Here is a 20,341-nt window from a genome sequence, read left to right as displayed (position 1 = left end):
GCAATTCTTTATTTGATGCACCATGCATGTGTATGTACATGTGCACAATCCCTGGATCCAAAATTCTCGTGACAATGCCTCGTGATTGTATCATTTGTTTTTTTGTAGGACATTGAATGCGACCATCATCTTTGAGGTAGCAATGTGTGCCATACCAAATAATCCACTTAGCCCCCCCCCCCCCCTTTCTCTCTCTCTCTCTCTCTCTCTCTCTCTCTCTCTCCAAAAACTAAATATGATTTTGAACTATTTACATATGAAGGAATCATGGACCCATTTCAACATTCAAAAGGGCAAAAGGACATGGATGATAATGCATCCCAAAATGTATATTTCTCCCTAGCCACTTCCTATTCCTTGACACTGACCCCCTTGACGATGCCCCCACATGGCTTCACCGCCATGCTAGCTTCTCCATCACCCTCCTTCCTTTCTTATTCAAGCCCCTCTCACCATGTACTCCACCTTTGCACCATAAACCTATGCATGTAGACAATGTCCCAAGTACAAACCCCTCCTCTCATCAATTTACTAAAGTGAGTACAAAACCATCTAGGAAGAAAGCCTTACACTTGGGTGGAGATTGCATCAACGACTCCATCATAGAAGGATAGGTTGTCCAAGAAGAAGGTCATTGTGGAGCTCAAATATGGTAAGGACAACATCCAAAAATCCAAGGGCAATCGAAGGACTTTTGGGTTGATCAGCTTATCCATGTGAGGGGAGGTATGCATGAGGAGTTCAAAAATCCTCAAAAGCAAGGAGCCAATCTATGGGCAAAAGTTGTTGCACGGTTGGCCTCCACATACCATGACTTTGATAAAGATAGAGAGGCATGTCGTAAAACGTGGGGCCTTGTACTTGGCCAATATAGGATGTATAAAGCACACATTGCTACAACTGGAAATGATAGAAAATACATATGTAAAAGGTATGATGTGGTAGATGAGTACTACCATGATAGAGTCTCTGTGAACTTTGTTAGCCATGCCTCCTCTACCAACTAGGAAAATACTAACATGAGTGAGGTACCAGGGGAGAAGACACCAAAGCCTCCCAGATCAAAATTCAAGCCACATCCACCACCAATTTCAAGTGGTCTACTCCAAAGGTTGAGAAGTCATTGGCATAGATGGTGGACATAGGTCGAGCTTTGCTTGACCACTTGAAAGATATCTCCAACCGGATTGAGGTGCTTAAAAACAAGAGCTTGGATTTATTGGATAGCTTTTTTGACACCATGGAAGGGTTCTTAAAGCATGCTCCTAATGAAAACAACTTGTGTAAGCATGTTAACATGTCACGCTTTTTGTGCTAGTTAGCATGTGCCAACAAGCACATATGGTTAGCATAAGGACAATATTTAGGATGAGTATATGAAATTGTATATTTAAAATGAGTGGGGTGCAGTCATGTAAGGTTGAGTGGTGGGATAACTCAAATTTTAACTTGGTGAGCCAAAGCTCCCTTTTTCCATTCTCAGTGAGTTTCGGTGGGGATGTTACTAAATGAAGTGTATTGATGAAGCACGCACGAAAGCGGGCATGGGTGCCACATGTAAGAGATGTCTGGGCTCTGCCAAGTAGCCATCAATTTCTCCTTAGCATGCTGTAAGGGAGAGAGAGAGAGAGCTCCTATTACCAACAAGAGACCTCCAAGGACTCGTCCTACCAACCACCAACCAAGAAACACAACAGGGCCAAGTCTACTACTGCTTCTCCTCCACCTCGCAAAAGAGTGAAGCTGCATGATTCTTAGGGATCCCCAATGTAACATTCATGCATGCATGCAAAGGAAGGAATGACTCAAGTTCTCTCTCTCTCTCTCTCCCTCTACCCCTATGTGTATGTATGTGTGTGTGTGTTCCTTTGTTCAGTGTCTCCTGCATGCAGTTCTTGATCGGCTCCCCAATGAACAATGGATTTTCCATTCACAACCAGAGAGAGAGGGGCATTACATATGTAGATGCAATGTATTTTGTCAAATTCTACTCTCTTGATCATGTAACCTTTTGGTTTTTGCTAAGGTTCCTATTGCATGTGTGCAGTCCGATGGAGAGCTCCCAAGGTGGAGATCCCATTACATGAGAAATTCTGTGTAACTATGGAATATTTCAATGCTACTTATGGCCTCTCCATGACTGGTTCGGATCCCAAATTGGTGAGTTGGGAGCAACTTAGTTGGATCTCCATGTTTGTTGGAACCATTGAGCTATATAGTTATGAGTGATGAAGATCTTCAACTTGGACTTCAAGAGTTGAAGGAACTCCCAACACTGCATTTCTTTATGCAACAAATCTTTTCTATTTTTGTTGTTTCCATGCTTATCGTTTTCTTCTACATTGCAAATACTTTCACAATAATACTCTTACCTGGATTTGCTATCTCCAAGCAGCATAACTCCATCCTCTTCACTCCACACATCTTACAATCTCCCATCAGAAATCCTCTTATATGGAAACCCACATCTGGTTGCTTTGGACAAAGAACTGACTCCCACAGTTGTGTGACATGAAGCCTCACAACCCATGCTAATGTTGTTACCTATAGCACAAATACTCCATACATAGTTGTAACCTGCTTCATGCATACCAAAATCACGAGAGCACATGTGGTTCAATGCGTCCTTTAGAAAGGACATTTGCACATGGTATTCACAATAGCATGTGTATCTATCCTTCAACTGCCTACAAAAGAATGGCCTCAGCATCTCAAACATTCTCATGCCAATCTTGCAATCTAGATGCTTCTCTTTGAACCTGTAAATCAACTCAACTTGCAATATCCATAAATGATCAACCTATACTCTCAAAATGCTAATTGTGATATACAGAATTCCAGCCAGGATATCCAACATGCTCTTCAAAATAAATTAGTGTGTTAACTAGCACACTCAATATGCTAACAATGTGTTAACAAGCAAAGTTACTGGCATACCCACTATGCTAACTAGCATATACAATATTCTGACCAAGTATACACAAAATGCTAACTAGCATACTAGGTATGTTAACAAGCACACCCAGTATGCTAGTGAGCATCTTTGAATGATCACTAACATACAAAGTCTGTTAGCTTGCATACCCAATATGCTAATGAGAAAACTGGGTATGCTCACTAGCATACAATTTGTTAGCCAGAATACCAGTATGCTAATTAGTATATAAAGACTAACTAGCATAGAGGTTGCTAGCCTCCATCCCCAATCAGTACGCTAGTTAGAATTTAAAGAAATGCTAACTAGTAGACATGTTGTGCTTACTAGCATACTAGGTATGTTAACTAGCATACTCAGAGCCAACTTGCATATGAGGTATGCTAAACTGAATAGCATGTGTGCTAACTAGGTATGTTAATTAGCATGGTGAGTATGCTGAGTAGCATACACATTGTGTTAATTGTTAGTTAGCATATAAGAAATACTAGCTAGTAGACACATTGTGTTTACTAGCATACTAGGTATGCTAACTAGCATACTCAATGTCAACTAGCATATGATGTATGCTAAACTGAATATCATGTTTGCTAACTAGGTATGTTGATTAGCATGATAAGTAAGCTAAGTAGCATACACATTGTGTTAATTGCTAGTTAGCATATTAAAAAAACTAACACATTGTGTTTACTAGCATACTAGGTATGCTAACTAGCATGCTTAGTGCCAACTAGCATATGAGGTATGCTAAATTGAATAACATGTTTGCTAACTAGGTATGTTATTTAGCATGGTGAGTATGCTAAGTAGCATACACATTGTGTTAATTGCTAGTTAGCATATTAGAAATGTTAACTAGTAGACACATTGTGTTTAGTAGCATGCTAAACTAAATAACATGTGTGCTAACTAGGTATGTTAGTTAGCATGGTGAGTATGCTAATAAGAAGCATACACATTGTGTTAATTTATAGTTAGCATATTAGAAGTTCTAACAAGCAGACACAACGTGTTTACTAGCATACTAGGTATGCTAACTAGCATACTGAGGATGCTAAAAACTAGCATACTAGGTATGCTAACTAGCATAATCAGTGGAAACTAGCATATGAGGTATGTTAAACTATATAGCATGTGTGATAACTAGGTATGTTAATTAGCATGGTGAGTATGATAAGTGGCATACTTGACATGATAAAGTTCTATCATACACAATGTTTTAACAAGCATCCTCAGTGTGCTAACTAGTATGGTAACAAGCATGCTAGGTATGTACTAACTAGCATAGACTGTGTGCTGACCTGCTCCCATAGTATGTTGATCATCATGCATAATGTGGATACCATTATTAGAATATATAATAGTATGATACTTATCAGAATAGAAGTTATTATGCACTAGAGATGTAATGCATAGAGTACCAAAGTTATGGCATATCAATTGGCTTGCTCACCTGAGGCTCATCCTGGAGGTGCACATGGTGTGTTATGTAGATTTTCCTCCCCATTCTCTTTTGACAAACATCCTTCTTGTTGGGGGATATGCAAGTCTCCTCTCTCCAAAATGTTTTAAATCACTTACATGTCTTATATGCCTGCATCATAAGTTTATACTGGCAACTTACTAACCAACATCGAACATGTTGTTTGCATATCCAACATTGGAGCTAGTGGAAATATTGTTGTCTTGTTCTCCATAGCTCTATGGAGATGGGAGGAGAAGGGAAAAACCAGATAGGACAGAAGGTCAAGGCTAGAGAGAGAGAGAGAGAGAGAGAGAGAGAGAGAGAGAGAGAGAGAGAGAGAGAGAGAGAGAGAGAGAGAGAGAGAGAGAGAGAGGAGCATGCATGCGATTCCACGACCCCACGACTCTAGTAACCAAAAAAGAGGCCTCATTTGAATGGATAATAATTTTTTATGGTCATTTTAATTTGAAAATGGACATTATTTTGGTTTTTCAACATATGCTAACAAACACTACTTCCTAGCATTGTCCCAAACGACATTTTCAGTGACATGTTAACATGCTTACATTTTCAGTGACATGTTGTCAAAGAGTGCTATTCTCCAGGATCAATCGAGAAAGTGTTGGGCTTTTGGCTATAGACAAATGAGGGCAGATAGGGATAATTGAAGATTAAAAAGTGTATAAATGATGATTAGAGAGAGTTTAATAGAAATGACTACGGACTATGACACTATTAATTGCTAAAGCGATAAGAAACATATAATTGTTACTTAAGGGATGGTGTCAACTGATAGGTATATTGAACTTTTTATTTTTTAATTTCTCTTACAAACCAATTGAATATGCATGCTCCGGTATGCCTTTTGATCAGGAACCTCTAAGTAGAAATTCTCAAAATTGAATAATCCTTGATTCCCTCTTGATGCTGTTAATGCCCCTTCATATCCTCCTTGATTCTCACCTTCTAACCGTCTTTAATGGAAAGAGCTATGAATATGGGAGCTTGATAGAGGTTGAGAGAGAGAAGATTAGCTATGTGAACTTGAATGAGCATATTGAATGTAGGAGAGATATATATCGCCACTTAAGTATGACGTCCATAGATATATATGATAGCTTAAAGCTTCATGAGTGTACGGTTGCTTGAGCACAAGCGTGGGATAGATAGAGAGCTTTGGAGCTCTATGGTAGCTTGAGCGTGAGGGAGAGAGTGATAAGTTGTCTTGAGAGTGCTATGGAGAGCTTCCCCGTTTGCGGTTATCATCTATGGTGTATATGAGACAACAAATCTTGGAATATGAGCTTATCCACTTTTTATAAGCTTTTCCGAGTCCCCTTATTTCATGTTTAACTGGCACTTTCTAAATTTAGTAAAAATCCCCCTACCACTAGCGCTAGCGCTAGTACAGGGCATGGTATAGTGGTAGCACATCTTTTCTTTAATTGCAACATTTGGCTGCCCTTTTCACCCTCTTTGAAATTTGTTTAACTCTTATTATCTTCTTAATGCCTATCATTTTGAAGAAATTGGAAGAGCCCGCAACACCTTATCAACTAGAATAGGCATAACTTGTTGCATCAATGCTTCAACTTCCCCTGACAACACTACATTGGGATGTCAAGTCCTATTGATCCACCTTTGCTTTGTAATATAGCCCCAACAATGGACTTGTTAGTTGTGTTGCAAGATTTAGTGTATCCTATGCTTACAAACATAGCATGCCAAGTCAGTCCGCCAAAACAACCCTATCATGTGTGTCTTGAGGACTACGGGTAGACTAACAAGGAGGCAAAAAACATCTCAGTGACAAGGGCTACGGGGCAAGGCCCAACCTAGGGGGTCAGGGACCTAGGCCAAGGGCATGGACTGGACCAGTGCGGACTTGGGATCCGCTTAGGGCAAAAGCTAGGAGCTAGGCCTATATAAGGGGTGGTAGGGAGGAGGATCCTATGTTCAGTTCCCCTAAGTCTTACACTGGTATCAGAGCATGAGAAGGTCATGGACCTATTGGGAGAAGGAGGGGTTTTTCATGTTGCCTGTGCATGAGGTAAGAGGAGGGGGCGTGAAGCCGCTTTACACAGGAGGATCGGTTGCGACCACAGCATGGGCAACCCCGCTTGCGAGGAGGGAGGCGGCATCATCACCTGAACGAAATTGGCGGATGGCGGGCTTGAACTGAGCGCGAGACCGAGCTACAAAGTTCACATCACTAGATCAGGTTGTTTCGAGCAAGGCCGAAGCTGGCGCGTCAATCTCTCTCTCTCTCTCTCTCTCTCTCTCTCTCTCTGCGGCTTTGCAGCAGCACGCCATCGCTGTGCTTGCCCTCCTTTTCACACGGGGTGCCCTAAGGCCAAAGGCCTTGGAAAATTAAATTTGACTAAGGGAGGTGGCCCACGGGCCAAACCCCCCCTCGTAGCATGGGCATATCGACATGACCATGGCATCTCGACAGGTTCGGATCTGCTCGGGATTTCAAGCATGACAGCAAACTTGTCGTACCGCAGAGATTAAGGACGCAGCAGTACGACAGAATGGCATGGACGGGGTCCTCGAGAACATGGACCGGCAAAGGTTATTGATCAGTGGCTTTCAACCCAATAATGGATTCCAGGGAAGCATGGCTTTCGGTTATCCACCCTAGCTATCGACGTGAAGCCATGAACTTCACGACAATCCCTTCATATTTGACGGAGTTTTGTGATATAGTTGTTTTTTTTAATGGAAGTAAAAGCATGCTTCAAGACCATGTCTGAAGGGGAGATGGATCCACGGGATGTTTGTCAAGGTGTGCGTATAGCCAACAACAAGTGAAGACACGAGTGTTTAGCAGTCATCTACCATCATGGGACTATCATAAGCAAGCAAAAACTTTGACATACGATCGACGACAAGTATGGGATTTTTGCAGAATCCATGCAGGGCATGGTGGTGGAGAAGCAAGGTTGTATCAAGCTCGAGTTTCTCCTCGTTACCACATTCGTTTTTTGGGTTAGCAAGACTTGTCGGTAGGTGTACTTAATAAGGTACGCAGTTCATTTTTGTTTATGGAGCATCTGCTTGATAACTATGATATGCAATAGACGTGCATACACTTTAGGCATGCACAACACAAGCATGGCTTGTGAAAATTACTGTAAGCACCAAAATTTGGCATCAAGCATGGCTTGAGTACCAACCACCTTGCTCTGTCGCACGACTTTTTAGTGATTCAATTTGATGATATAGCATAGCAAATTTGCAAATGTTTTTTAGTATCTCAAGGAGACATGCACCGCCTCTTTTTGGACTTGTTAAAGGCAACAAGTTGAAAGGCATGGCCGACTCCTTCTTACTGTTTCTTGTAGAGGATGCATCCCACACACAGTACTGAGTCACATCCGTTGGCTCTCATGACTCTCACATTAAGCTGTTTCCCATTTGGCATATGCTATGAGCATACACAATGGGGAAGGAACAGGCAAGGTGTTTGCAGGTGGATTCCATTTTGCAGGTTATGGCCTTATGTACCAGACGGGTGCATAAGACATACGAGGGCGTCTGTGCAGATATGGCTATGGGCCGTTCTGCAATGATTTTTTCCTCCCTAATTTCATGACAACTGGTTGCAGCAACAACGACCAGGTTAGCCAAGTTTAAGTTTTTTGTTTTTTCCTGTTTACACTTTACTCGGCAATTACTATCATTGTGCAAAGCAAAGTGCTTTGGCAATTTTATATGGAACAAGGCTTCAGAGAACTAGAAAAATAGGGAATGTTAACTCACCGAATCCCTACCAATCTAAACTGTGCAAGGCACTTATGGTTTTGGTTCTCACGGTTGAGGACATCACTCTCTGCAAGGGCTTACCAGACGGGATGCAAGGCATGCTACTTAGGTGGAGTCAATTGTACCGCCTCGTGAATTACGCTTCCGCCATCACACTTGCAACTCTGTCATGGACAGACAAAAAAAGGAATTTTTGTACAACACCACTAAACAGAACATAAACTTTCGACTTATTTCACAGGCGAAGTGCCATATTAAGTCATTTTTGTAAAGTCACGACCCCATACATGGTAAGTGGGCCATATGTCTTGTTTTCTTATCTTTCCTCTCTCGATGACAACATTATACAGAAGCTTCTTGCATGCTAAGCTGCCAGTCAGGCATAAGATGTCTAAGAGCACACATTCTGGGCACACACACACTAGAAATTTTAGGAAAGTTCCTCAGCCCAACGTGCTCTTCTTTTCGTTCTCTATCTCTCTCTCAAAAAAAATGAAAATCTTCTAAGAAGCTTTTGATACATGTTTTGCTCGTGAGTCAGCTTGAGTCAAGGTGCTCTAACTCACAGCTAGCACGTGGCTAAGATGCTACTCAAATTAGTCTTCATCGGTTTGTCGATTGAACACTATTTTGCATAAGGACTATGAGCCAAACAGGCTAAGAGCCGTTGTCAGGCCAAGGGTAAGACCCACCTATTGGTATTCCTTGGATGATTGTTCTCAAGATCGAACAACTCTACCTAGTGGAGTACACATTGACGTTAATTGACAAGGAAGAGTCTTGTCATTATGGATGTTTAGGGTGTCATTTTTGCACTACATGTTTTCAGTGCGACACTCAAGTTAAGTTTTTGCTAATCTTCAACTCACAACAGCTGATCTCTACAAGAGAGTATAGATGCAACAATCAGTTGTGACAGCATGGCTGTCCATAAGAGCTTGACAGTTCACTTGTGTGGGTCTCCTGCTCTCTCTATAGCACTACGGAGTGTCTATGGACATACTATTTTGGGGTAAGACCCGGCGGGTGATTGCTACATCACCCCATAAGCATTAAGGATCACAGCTTGATCTGCATTGAGGATCACAGTTGATCTCTCCCAGTTATACTTTCAAGGAGAGACTTTCGTAATCTACCACGCGGTAGCGACCGAACACACTTTTCAAGTTGATTCCAATCATTTTGTACATGGTTGACTATGTTGGTTACCGTTATCTGCTAGTTGAGCAGTTTCTACAAAGAGTCTTACCAAGGGGTTTCACTACGTAGATTCTAATCCAAGGGCTTGGATTGCAAAGGCAACCCCCAGGGTTCCCAGTGCAATGCTGTTTGTTTTTTCAGGTAGGGGACGTGCTCCTCTCCATTTGAATACAGGTAAGTGCACATTACGTTCAACTCTCCAGGTACGCATCTATTGATTTGGTGTTATTCCATTTTTAGTATGCTTTGCTTGGTTTTTCAAGACGTCTAAGTACGCTTGAATGTTACAAAGCCATGCCAAGGGCATGTCAGCACAAAGTATTTTGGGCCAAGTGTCCAATCTATCTTTCTGTCTTCTGCTGTTACGAACCTACTTGTAGGGTTCAATTTGGCACATGTTTTCACATGGGATACAACATGGTCTAGGAACTCAAGGAGTTCGGTTTAGCCAGTGTGGAGCAAGATAATGAGGGTCCCTCTCACTCTTGTCGTATAGTGTTTTTCAGTTCCTCCACACACAAGTACATCTTGTACTTGAAGGATGTTCTTTTTGACACATCCTTACATGAGACATATTCCACATGTGGAGAATATGAGTCTCTGGACTGACACTGACGCCATTATTTCAATTATGTGTCATGACAAAGTTCCTAGGTGCTGGTCACATCTGTTTTATAGACCATTTTTAGCACGACGTATCAGGAGCAATTTTGTGGCCAGAAATTGTCGGATACTTAGAATGACTTGTTAATGTACAAGCACTGCTAAACAACATTACAGATGGTTGTTTATACATATAGCAAGGCTATAAGTTGTTAATGAAAAAGTTTCAATGTCTGTACCTAGAAGTGATCAATGTTTCACCTTCTATTGTGATTTAAACATTTCAGCAAGGCTTGCAAAAGATTGCAACTAAAAGTATTTAGTTTCTTTTCTAAACTATTTACATTCCTTTTAATGCGTGCTAGGCGCATCACATTTTCCATAAGTATTGGCAAGGATCATTATGGATATACAAGTTCAGGTTAGTTTTCGCTAAATGCATGCACACTAGGTGTTATGGGCCCTAGTGTTTAGCAAAGGCTGATTTGGACGGCATGCATATTCCTCAGGTTGTTGCTTATGAAGCATTTTGCACTCTATGTGCACTATCTCTATGAGATTACTTTTGGGTCTACTAATCACCAATACAGGTCATGGCTTGGTTTGGGCGTTTATGGATTTTTTCAAGTTAACCACGATGGTTATTGCAGACATTGTTGATTCCTCACCAATGTTATACACTACTGTGATTCCCCGTTTACGAGTCATCTGGGACGACTATCTGTAAACCGTGAGGAAAACACACCTCAGTACTGTCAGTTATCCACGGGGATAGGCAGATTACAAAGAGTAATATTGTGCTAAAGGATATGCTAAGCGCATACGTTAGCACAACGCAATTATGAATAGATGATTTTCTCCCTATTCTAGAATTTGCTTAAGTACGGTTTTCGACTTTGAAGACCTGTTGTGGTGGGGGTGGAGATTGTGTCAATACTTTCATACATCAAGGACTTACTAGGTGTGCTGACAAAGTATGTTGGCAAGTAACCTTCATTAGGGATGAACATGTTGTTCTTTGTGTTTCAAACTATTCAGAATTCTAACACGAGGACACTCCCTATCTATGAACTTTTCAAGATACTCAGGCGAGTAGGAAATCTGGCTCACAACTCCATGGAAAGTTATGCCAAGGTTTCCTTGCATTATTCCAGTACCTTCAGAAGATCTGAAAACTGGTTATGCCTTTGGACAACTCTTAATTGTGGTTACTCCTTTACAGTACTCAAGTGAGTTATAAATGGAGTTACCATTTAGATCCAAGTGGCTCTTAGTTGTGGTTACTCCTTTACAGTACTCAAGTGAGTTATAAATGGAATTACCGTTTAGACCCAAGTGGTTGCAAACGGACAACAATGTTGAAAATCAAGATGTTGCTCTTGGTTTCATTGAACCTCCTAACTGCACCAATTATCGGTCATACAGACAACTGGCTCACTTATGGGACGTCAATAAATAAAACATCAGTATTCTTAAGAAGATATTACTACTTGTGTTTTCGAGGACAAAAACTCTTCCTTAAGGGGGAAGTAATGTCATAATAATCAATATCTAATTCTCCTAAATGATTTTCTCATATTAAACTGATCATTTAATGTGGGGAAGTGCCAGGGGAGAAAAGGCTAGAATATTGGTTAAGCTAGCAGACCGGCCACAGTAGGGATCCAAAGGAGGGAAAATAGGGATCCAAAGGGGGGGCCATCTGCAAAAGAGCCATGTGCAACAATGGGCTAAAAAGACCCTAAGGTTCAGCCCATTAAGACTTCCAAAATGCTAAGGTTCCAAAATTCAAAGGTTGTGTCCAAAGGGTTAAAGCTTAGGGGGAATTGGATGCTTTGTGTGCTCTCCAAAGTCAACACATATCCCTACATGGGAGGGGGCGAGCCCTTCTTCTAGGGGATGAGAGAGAAAGCCACACACACACACACACACACACACACACACACACACACACACACACACACAAGCCCCTTTACACAAAGGGAATGAGGGACACATGTCAGCTCCCTAGGCCAGATGCATACAAGGTATGCCCACTTTCTATTGGATGACCCTTGAAGTGGACCAATGAGAATTAGGCTAGAGTAAATTTAGCCTAATTAATTTTAAAACACTTAATAAAAAGAACCAATGAAAATTAAGTCTCCTGGATGATTATTGGACAGCCTGTGAAGGGGTCCAATAGGAATTGAGCAGCCCAATGGGCTACTCAATTCCTATTGGTCAGAATGGGGAAAGGTCCAATGGGGATTTAATTCATTTTAATCAATTAAGTTTAATTGATTAAGTTCTCACAAAAGGGGAAAGGGGGACACATGTCAGAAGGCTATCACTTATGCTGCTTAATAGCCATTGGCTCAGCCTTGGCATTGTCCAATAGGGAGCCTGCAAGAGTAAATAGCAAGGGGGCTCGCCCAAGAGAGAGAGGGGGCTGATTTTTGCAAGGCATTATCACACACACACTCACACAATCTCATGTGTGAAGAAAGAGAAGACTATCTCTTCCCAAGCTTTAATGGAGAACTCATCACCTACTCCAATCTTGTGAGATAGAATCCTACATCGACACACTCTTGGCTTGTGGATGCAAATACAACCAAGAGCCAAGCTTCAATGCATGCTCATCTCCTCTACCAAGCTAATTACTAAGCTAGCTATGATAATATGAGTGATTATGTGAGGAGATGTACATCTTTCTCGTAAGATACTCCTTCTTCCTCTCAATCTACTCTCATACCCTGCTAGCTCTCACCATCTTCGAAGGTGTGTGAGGTCTTGGGTCTCATAACGGGGATAATTCAAGTTGTGTTGCTAAGTGTTTTGCTTAGTGCATGAAGCTTTCATCTTCATTGCACTAGCTAGTCTTGAAGGAACACAAAGAATTGTATTGTACAATGTCTCTCTTGACGGGAGAAACCATAATACAAAGCCTTTTGGACGGGGGACCGGCTCCATGCAAATCTGGTCCTCAACTGTTGTCAATAGCTTAAGTTCTCTCTCTTTTGAAAGTATTGTCGATGCTATCTAACTAGGTGTTATGTTTTTTGTTGCTCTCTCTCCACCCAAGCACTCTTGTAATTCTCATTAGGAGTCTATTCTAATGAAATGCCCACTATGTTCATGATAATTTCCGCTACATATAAGTTCTTAGGCCATTAAATGTTACAAGTAATGTCAGGACAAGGGTCCTACGGGGCAAGGCCCAACCTAGGGGGTCAGGGACCTAGGCCAAGGGCCTGGACTAGACCAGTGCGGACTGGGGATCCGCTTAGGGCAAGAGCTAGGAGCTAGGCCTATATAAGGGGCGGTAGGGAGGAGGATCCTATGTTCAGTTACCCTAGGTCTTACAACATCTCCATATTCATCAAGTACTGTTTGTGCTTTGTTAGGCAGGTACCTCCCCATTGCAAGGCATTCTATGATCTCATTGGCCTCTCTGTATTCTTACATTGCCATCGCAAGTTTGTGCGCAACACAATGCACACTATGCTCGGGAGGGGTCACTATATGTAAAGCCTATATATCATGTGTATTCAAGGATTATTTATAAAATCCCTTAGCTGTGAATTTTTCATCAATAAAAGGAACCTTTTCCTATTCAACCTATAAATGTTTTCTCAAGATCATTTTCTCAACACCCTTTTGTATGTGAATCTGTGAGAAAATATAGAATAAAATAATACCTACTGTTGATCCCACACGATATAATTTTTTATTGTAGTGACCCCCTCAAGACACTATGTAAGCTACAACTTATACTTCCATTGGTAGGCACTTTGTTAAAAACTTGAATCTGAATACAATCCAGCCCCTTACCTATCCTCCAATCCACCCCCTTTTAATCCACATCTACATGCTGCTGAACTAACTTGGGTTCTATTCTAAGGAATGTGTAGCTTTCTAGAGAGTAGCCGAATTTAAATAACCATAGCGAACATTTCCTTTTTTATGGGAATTATTTAAGGATCATAAGAAGAGTACTTGATTAAAAGTAGCAAAATGAACATTACACATAATTAGCTTGGCATGAACAATACTTGTAAAAGAGAGAGAGAGAGAGAGAAAGGATTAGAGAAATTGACAACCGGATTTAGAGACTTGGTACAATACAAGATTTGTGTTCCTTGAGACCTTGTTGGTGCAACAAAGATGGAAAACTTCATGCATCAAGATTATTCCCAACTTAATCTAATGAAAGCATTAACTTGTCCCTTACCTCATTCCCAAGACCTCAAACACATTCAAAGGTGGAGAGAGCTAGCAAGGAATGCGGGTAGGGAAGAAGAAGAAGAAGTAACATACGAGAAAAACATAGACTCCTCACTTGATATTACTCTTGTTGCTTAGCATAGCATAATAGCATAGTAATGGAGATGGTAAACATGTACTTTGGAGCATGGATCTTGGTTGGATTTGCATTCCATAGCCAAGAGGTGTTCGTGTAGGCTCTCCACTTCTCAAGCTAAGAGAAGGAGATGGTGTTCTTACACAACACACTATGAGAATGAGTGTGTGTGTGTGTGTGTGTGTGTGTGTGAGTGAATGAGAGTCTAGAGAGGGTATATGGGCAAGCAAACCTCCTCCTTGCTTGGGTCAATCTAGCTCTTCCTTGATGGTGATGGGACCTCCTCAAGCGTGGCCAATCACATGATTTGTGCATATCAAGCAACAAGGGTAGCATGAGGACAAGTGTGCTTCATACCCCTTTGAGAGAGAGGGCTTGAATAATGCTTTAAACAACTAATTAAATAAACTAAATTCTCATTGGACCCCTTTAGAGGTCAACCAATAGGCTTTAGGCACTACATGAGGGAAACATGTGTAGGTGCTTGACATGTATCCTTATTACCTCTTGAGTCTTGGGCTTTCCTTGAGTGTGTGTATGTGTGTGTGTGTGGCTGTTCTCTCTCATGTCCCTAGCTTTAGGGCTCGCCCCCTCCCTTTTAGGGATCATGTTGACTTTGGAACACCATAAGCCCCTCAAGCACCTTTGTCATCAAGCACGAAAAGCATCTTAAGCACCTTAGTCAGCAAGCACGACAAGCACCTTAAGCACCTTAGTTAGCAAGCATGACAAGCACCTTAGTTAGCAAGCATGACAAGATCCTCATGCATGGGTAGGGTTCCCACGTCAAGCTCAGCCCTAGCTTGCCTAAGGTCCTAGGTCTCATGACTTTTAACACTAACATTTGGAGGTATTTAATGAAGCTAACCCTAAGGTCTTTCAAGCTCCATTAGCTAGTATTTCTCTTTGACATACCATCTCGCATTCGGACCCATTGACTTTGGTCCCGTGCTAAGATAGATCCATAAGCACATGTCTTATATTGATCATTTAAACAAAACATTTACATTGTTTACTCTAGTGTAGCATCGTAAGCATTGACAAAGTTCATACTATCCTTAAGCTGCATTCCTTGCATCCATCTAGCATCTTCAAAAGGATAATTCTTGAATGCAATAAGATATCGTCGAAGGATAACATAGTACCTTGTGCTCATGTCGAAGGATAGCTTTGGGTTGTAGCACCTCTTCTTGATCTTCGATCTCTGGGGGGCTTCAATAATTAAGTTTGTTGGTGGATCTCCTTTGTAAGCCTTAAATAGGCTCACATGAATATGAGACAATGGTTGGGCAACTTGAGTTGATAGGTCATCTCATTGATTGTCTCAAAATTTGAAAAGGACCATAGTATCATTTTGCTAATTTAGCATAATACTTTTGGTGGCCCGTAGGATTTTTGCATGGAGTTTGCCTTAATCGAGTCTTGGGAAACTTAAGTAAGACCCAATAGTTTTCTTTGAATGTTAAGGCTCTTCTGTGCTTGTTAGGAGTAGATTTTTTCCTTTGTTGGGAGATGGATATGGCCTCCTTAATCTTTTGGAAAGATTCTTGTAGGTCTCAGCTATACTCATCGGTAGCGAAGATCTTCCCATGTACCTTAAGTAGCAAGGGACTTTTAGGTCTTCCCTCTATGATTTCAAAAGGTGCCTTTCTTGTAGTAGTATGGACAATGTTATTGTACGCATACTCTACAATTGGTGAAATGGAAATGGCCTATGAACTTTGAGAATAGCATAATTAGGAGAATAAAAGTGAGCATTTTTGTGAGACTACTTTGAGAACATAGAGGGTGAACTTAATTAGTGGTAGTAACATAACCATAATACTTAATTAACTTGGCATGAACAATACTTTTGCAAGAGAGAGAGAGTTTAGAGAACATGACAATAGGTGAGGACCTGATTTATGTGGAGCCGGTCCCCCCTACAATAGGATTTTGTATTATAGATTCTCCCATCAAGAGAGACTTGGTACAATACAATCTTTGTGTTCCTTGTGACCTAGGTGATGCAATGAAGATGGAAAGCTTCATGCATCATGAGCATAACATAGACTTTGTAAAAAAGCATTAACCATCCCCGGCCTCAATCCCAAGGCCTCAAACACCTTCAAAGGTGGAGAGAGCTAGCGGGGAATGAGGATAGGGAAGAGGAAGAAGAAACATTCATATGAGAAATAAATAGCTCCTCACTTATCATGACTCTTCTCGCTTAGCATAGTAATGAAGACGGAGAAGATGGAAAGCGTAAGAATTGAAGCATGTCTCTTGGTTGGATTTGCATTCCATAGACAAGAGTGTTGGTGTAGGCTCTCAACTTCTCTACAAGCTTGGAGAAGGCGATGGAGCTCTTGCACTTTGCATCTCTCACAATGTGTGTGTGTGTGTGTGTGTGTGTGTGTGTGTGTGTGTGTGTGAGAGAGAGAGAGAGAGAGAGAGAGAGAGAGAGAGAGAGAGAGAGAGAGAGAGAGAGAGCATCTGTGTGTGTGTGGGGGGGTGGGAGTATTCCCTCCAAGCTAGCCCCCTCCTTGCTTTGCTTGACCCCCTTTTCTAGCTCAAGATGGAAGTTCATTGGACCCCTGCAAGCCTGGACAATCACATGTAGAGTGCATATCAAGAAAACATGCTAACCTTGGGACAAGTGTCCCCCTTTCCCCTTTGAGAAATAGGACTTGATAAATGCATACATAATTAATTAAATTAACTAAATTATCATTGGACCCCTTGGGAGGCCAACCGATATGCTTTAGGCACACCATGAGGGAAACATTAAGAGGAACTTGACAAGTGTCCTAGATGCCTCTTTAGACCAAGCTTTCCTTGTGTGAGTGTGTGTGTGTTCTCTCTCTATGTCATAATAATCAATATCTAATTCTCCTAAATGATTTTCTCATGTTAAACTGATCATTTAATATGGGGAAGTTCCAGGGGAGAAAAAGCTAGAATATTGGTTAAGCTAGCAGACCGGCCACAGTAGGGATCCAAAGGAGGGAAAATAGGGATCCAAAGGGGGGGGCCATCTGTAGAAGAACCATGTGCATCAATGGGCTAAAAAGACCCTAAGGTTCAGCCCATTAAGACTTCCAAAATGCTAAGGTTCCAAAATTCAAAGGTTGTGTCCAAAGGTCAACCTTAAGGGAATTGGATGCTTTGTGTGTGACCAAAAAAGTCTTTGAATATCCCTACATAGGAGGGGGCGAGTCTAGCAAGTAGGGGATGAGAGAGAAGGCCACACACACACACACACAAGCTCCCTTTACACAAAGGGAATGAGGGACACATGTCAGCTCCCTAGGCCAGATGCCCACAAGGTGTATCCAATTCCTATTGGATGACCCTTGAAGTGGACCAATGAGAATTAGGCTAGAGTAAATTTAGCCTAATTAATTTTAAAACACTTAATAAAAATAACCAATGAAAATTAAGTCTCCTGGATGATTATTGGATAGCCCGTGAAGGGGTCCAATAGGAATTGAGCAGCCCAATGGGCTACTTAATTCCTATTGGTCAGAATGGGGAAAGATCCAATGGGGATTTAATTCATTTAAATCAATTAAGTTTAATTAATTAAGATCTCACAGAAGGGGAAAGGGGAACACATGTCAGAAGGCTATCACTTATGCTGCTTAATAGCCATTGGCTTGACTGGGGAGGTCCAATGGGGAGCCTGCAAGAGCAAATAGCAAGAGGGCTCGCCCAAGAGAGAGAGGGGGCTGATTTTTGCAAGGCATTATCACACACACACTCACACAATCTCATGTGTGAATAAAGAGAAGACTATCTCTTCCCAAGCTTTAATGGAGAGCTCATCACCTACTCCAAGCTTGTGAGATAGAAGCCTACATCGACACACTCTTGGCTTGTGGATGCAAATCCAACCAAGAGCCAAGCTTCAATGCATGCTCATCTCCTCTACCAAGCTAATTACTAAGCTAAAGCTATGCTAATATGAGTGATTATGTGAGGAGATGTACATCTTTCTCATAAGATACTCCTTCTTCCTCTCAATCTACTCTCATACCCTGCTAGCTCTCACCATCTTCGAAGGTGTGTGAGGTCTTGGGTCTGAGAACGGGGATAATTAAAGTTGTGTTTACTAATTGTTTTGCTTAGTGCATGAAGATTTCATCTTCATTGCACTAGCTAGTCTTGAAGGAACACAAAGAATTTTATTGTACAATGTCTCTCTTGATGGGAGAAACCATTATACAAAGCCTTTTGGAGGGGGGACCGGCTCCATGCAAATCTGGTCCTCAACTGTTGTCAATAGCTTAATTTCTCTCTCTTTTGAAAGTATTGTTAATGCTATCTAACTAGGTGTTATGCTTTTTGTTGCTCTCTCTCCACCCAAGCACTCTTGTAATTCTCATTAGGAATCTATTCTAATGAAATGCCCACTATGTTCATGCTAATTTCTGCTACACACAAGTTTTTAGGCCATTAAATGTTACATTGGTATCAGAGCACAAGTTTTCTCTTTTCTTGCTCAAGAAGGGAGGTCCTCAAGCTAGCTATAAATGGTTGGTATTATTAATTTCCTGTGAGTAAGTAGAATAGGGATTTTTCAGCCTTGCAGTGCGCCTGCCTTTGTGCAGTTAACGGGGCATCACCGTTGAGAGCTATGGTCTTAATAGTGGAGTCCTACGGGGCTTTCCTACAGCTTAACCACTATTGCGCTATTAGAAGCTTGACAGGAGCCGGTGCTATTTTGGTGTCGAAAGACCCTCTCTTCTATTCCTTGCAATTAATGGTATTCGAGCCGCGGGTACAATAGTTGAGTGCTTTTTCTAAAGGGGTAAAGAGGAGTATCAACTAGGGATTGAAGTGCCAAAGTACACCTAAAAAGATTACACCTAAAAGTTGTTAGAATGGCTGACAATAGTAAAAAGAGTGAAATTAATGTTGATAACTTTGATTTTGCTCATGAGCAAGCTACTAATGATGCTTCAATACTTGTTAACTATCTTGTTTCGAGGCTTCAAGAAGCCATGGGCAATCCATCTCTCCAAAGTGAAGTGCAACGGCAGCTCCATGCTCACGAGATTCTCCAAGCTTATCACCATGACGAGAGAGCACCTAGGAAGCCTCCTTGTGAGACTCCCAAAAGAGGTCTCTCTCCGATTCGGGAAGAAGAAGAGAATCCATACGAAGGGCTCAAGAATTTACTTCTTGATGATGCCTCTCCTTCCCAAAGGAGAACTCAAGAGCCTCCACTGAAGGAACGAGAAAGAAGTGAGTCTCTCACCACCTCGGTGGAGATAGCTCCACGAAGACGGCGGGCTAAACGCTCTCCATCACCACCAAAGCGCAAAAGACCATCACACTCTTCTCCACGCCTTTATTCAAAGAGGGATGATAAAAAGCAAGAGAAGAAAAAGGCGAGAAAGAGGACACCCTCTTCTCCATCTTCTTCATCCTCTTCCTCTTATGAAAGTGATGGTAAAGACGACGAAGATCAAGATAAGAAAAAGGCGAGAAAGAGGTCACCCTCTTCTCCACCTTCTGAAGAAAGTGATGGTGCAACCTTTGAACCATCAAAAAGAAGAGGCCATAGGAAATTCTATGCCACATAGAAGAGGTCATCCAAGATGAAGAAGTTCAAAGAGGGAGGGAAGAGCATCTCTTTCCTTACCTATGATGGCACCTTTGGTGCTACGGACAAAGTCTTGGCCTTTATTCAACAATTTGATGTGGCGTTTGGAGATGAGGGCTTCACGGAGTCCTCTAAGCTACGCCATGTAGCTATGCACTTTCAAAAGTCCGCCAGGCAATGGTGGTCTAGCCTACGAGCCAACGGTGAAGCTCCACGAACATGGAAAGCTTTAAGAGCTTCCATTATGAAGCAGTTTTTGGCCACCGATGCCAAAGAGAAAGTACTCACCGAATGGCGAAGCTTAAAGCTCTCTCCCAATGAATCCATCCAAAAATATGTAGACAAGTTTTGGGACCTACAACTCAAAGCCACTGTCTTTAAAAAGTTGGATTATGGAGAGCAAAAGCAACAGTTTTGTGCGGGCTTAACCGAAGA

At 41.6% G+C, this 20,341-nt stretch overlaps 1 pseudogene; it reads left to right on the top strand.

The window, feature by feature from the left end:
• The first annotated feature begins 267 nt into the window (after window positions 1–267).
• LOC147442262 (uncharacterized) lies at window positions 268–6,582 on the top strand (annotated as a pseudogene).
• The last annotated feature ends 13,759 nt before the right edge of the window (window positions 6,583–20,341 follow it).

Source organism: Adiantum capillus-veneris, chromosome 14 (genome assembly GCF_014529385.1).
Source record: "Adiantum capillus-veneris isolate H3 chromosome 14, ASM1452938v2, whole genome shotgun sequence".
NCBI lineage: Eukaryota > Viridiplantae > Streptophyta > Polypodiopsida > Polypodiales > Pteridaceae > Adiantum > Adiantum capillus-veneris.
Note: the sequence above shows the minus strand (reverse complement) of the source record. Positions and strands in the feature narration are given on the sequence as shown.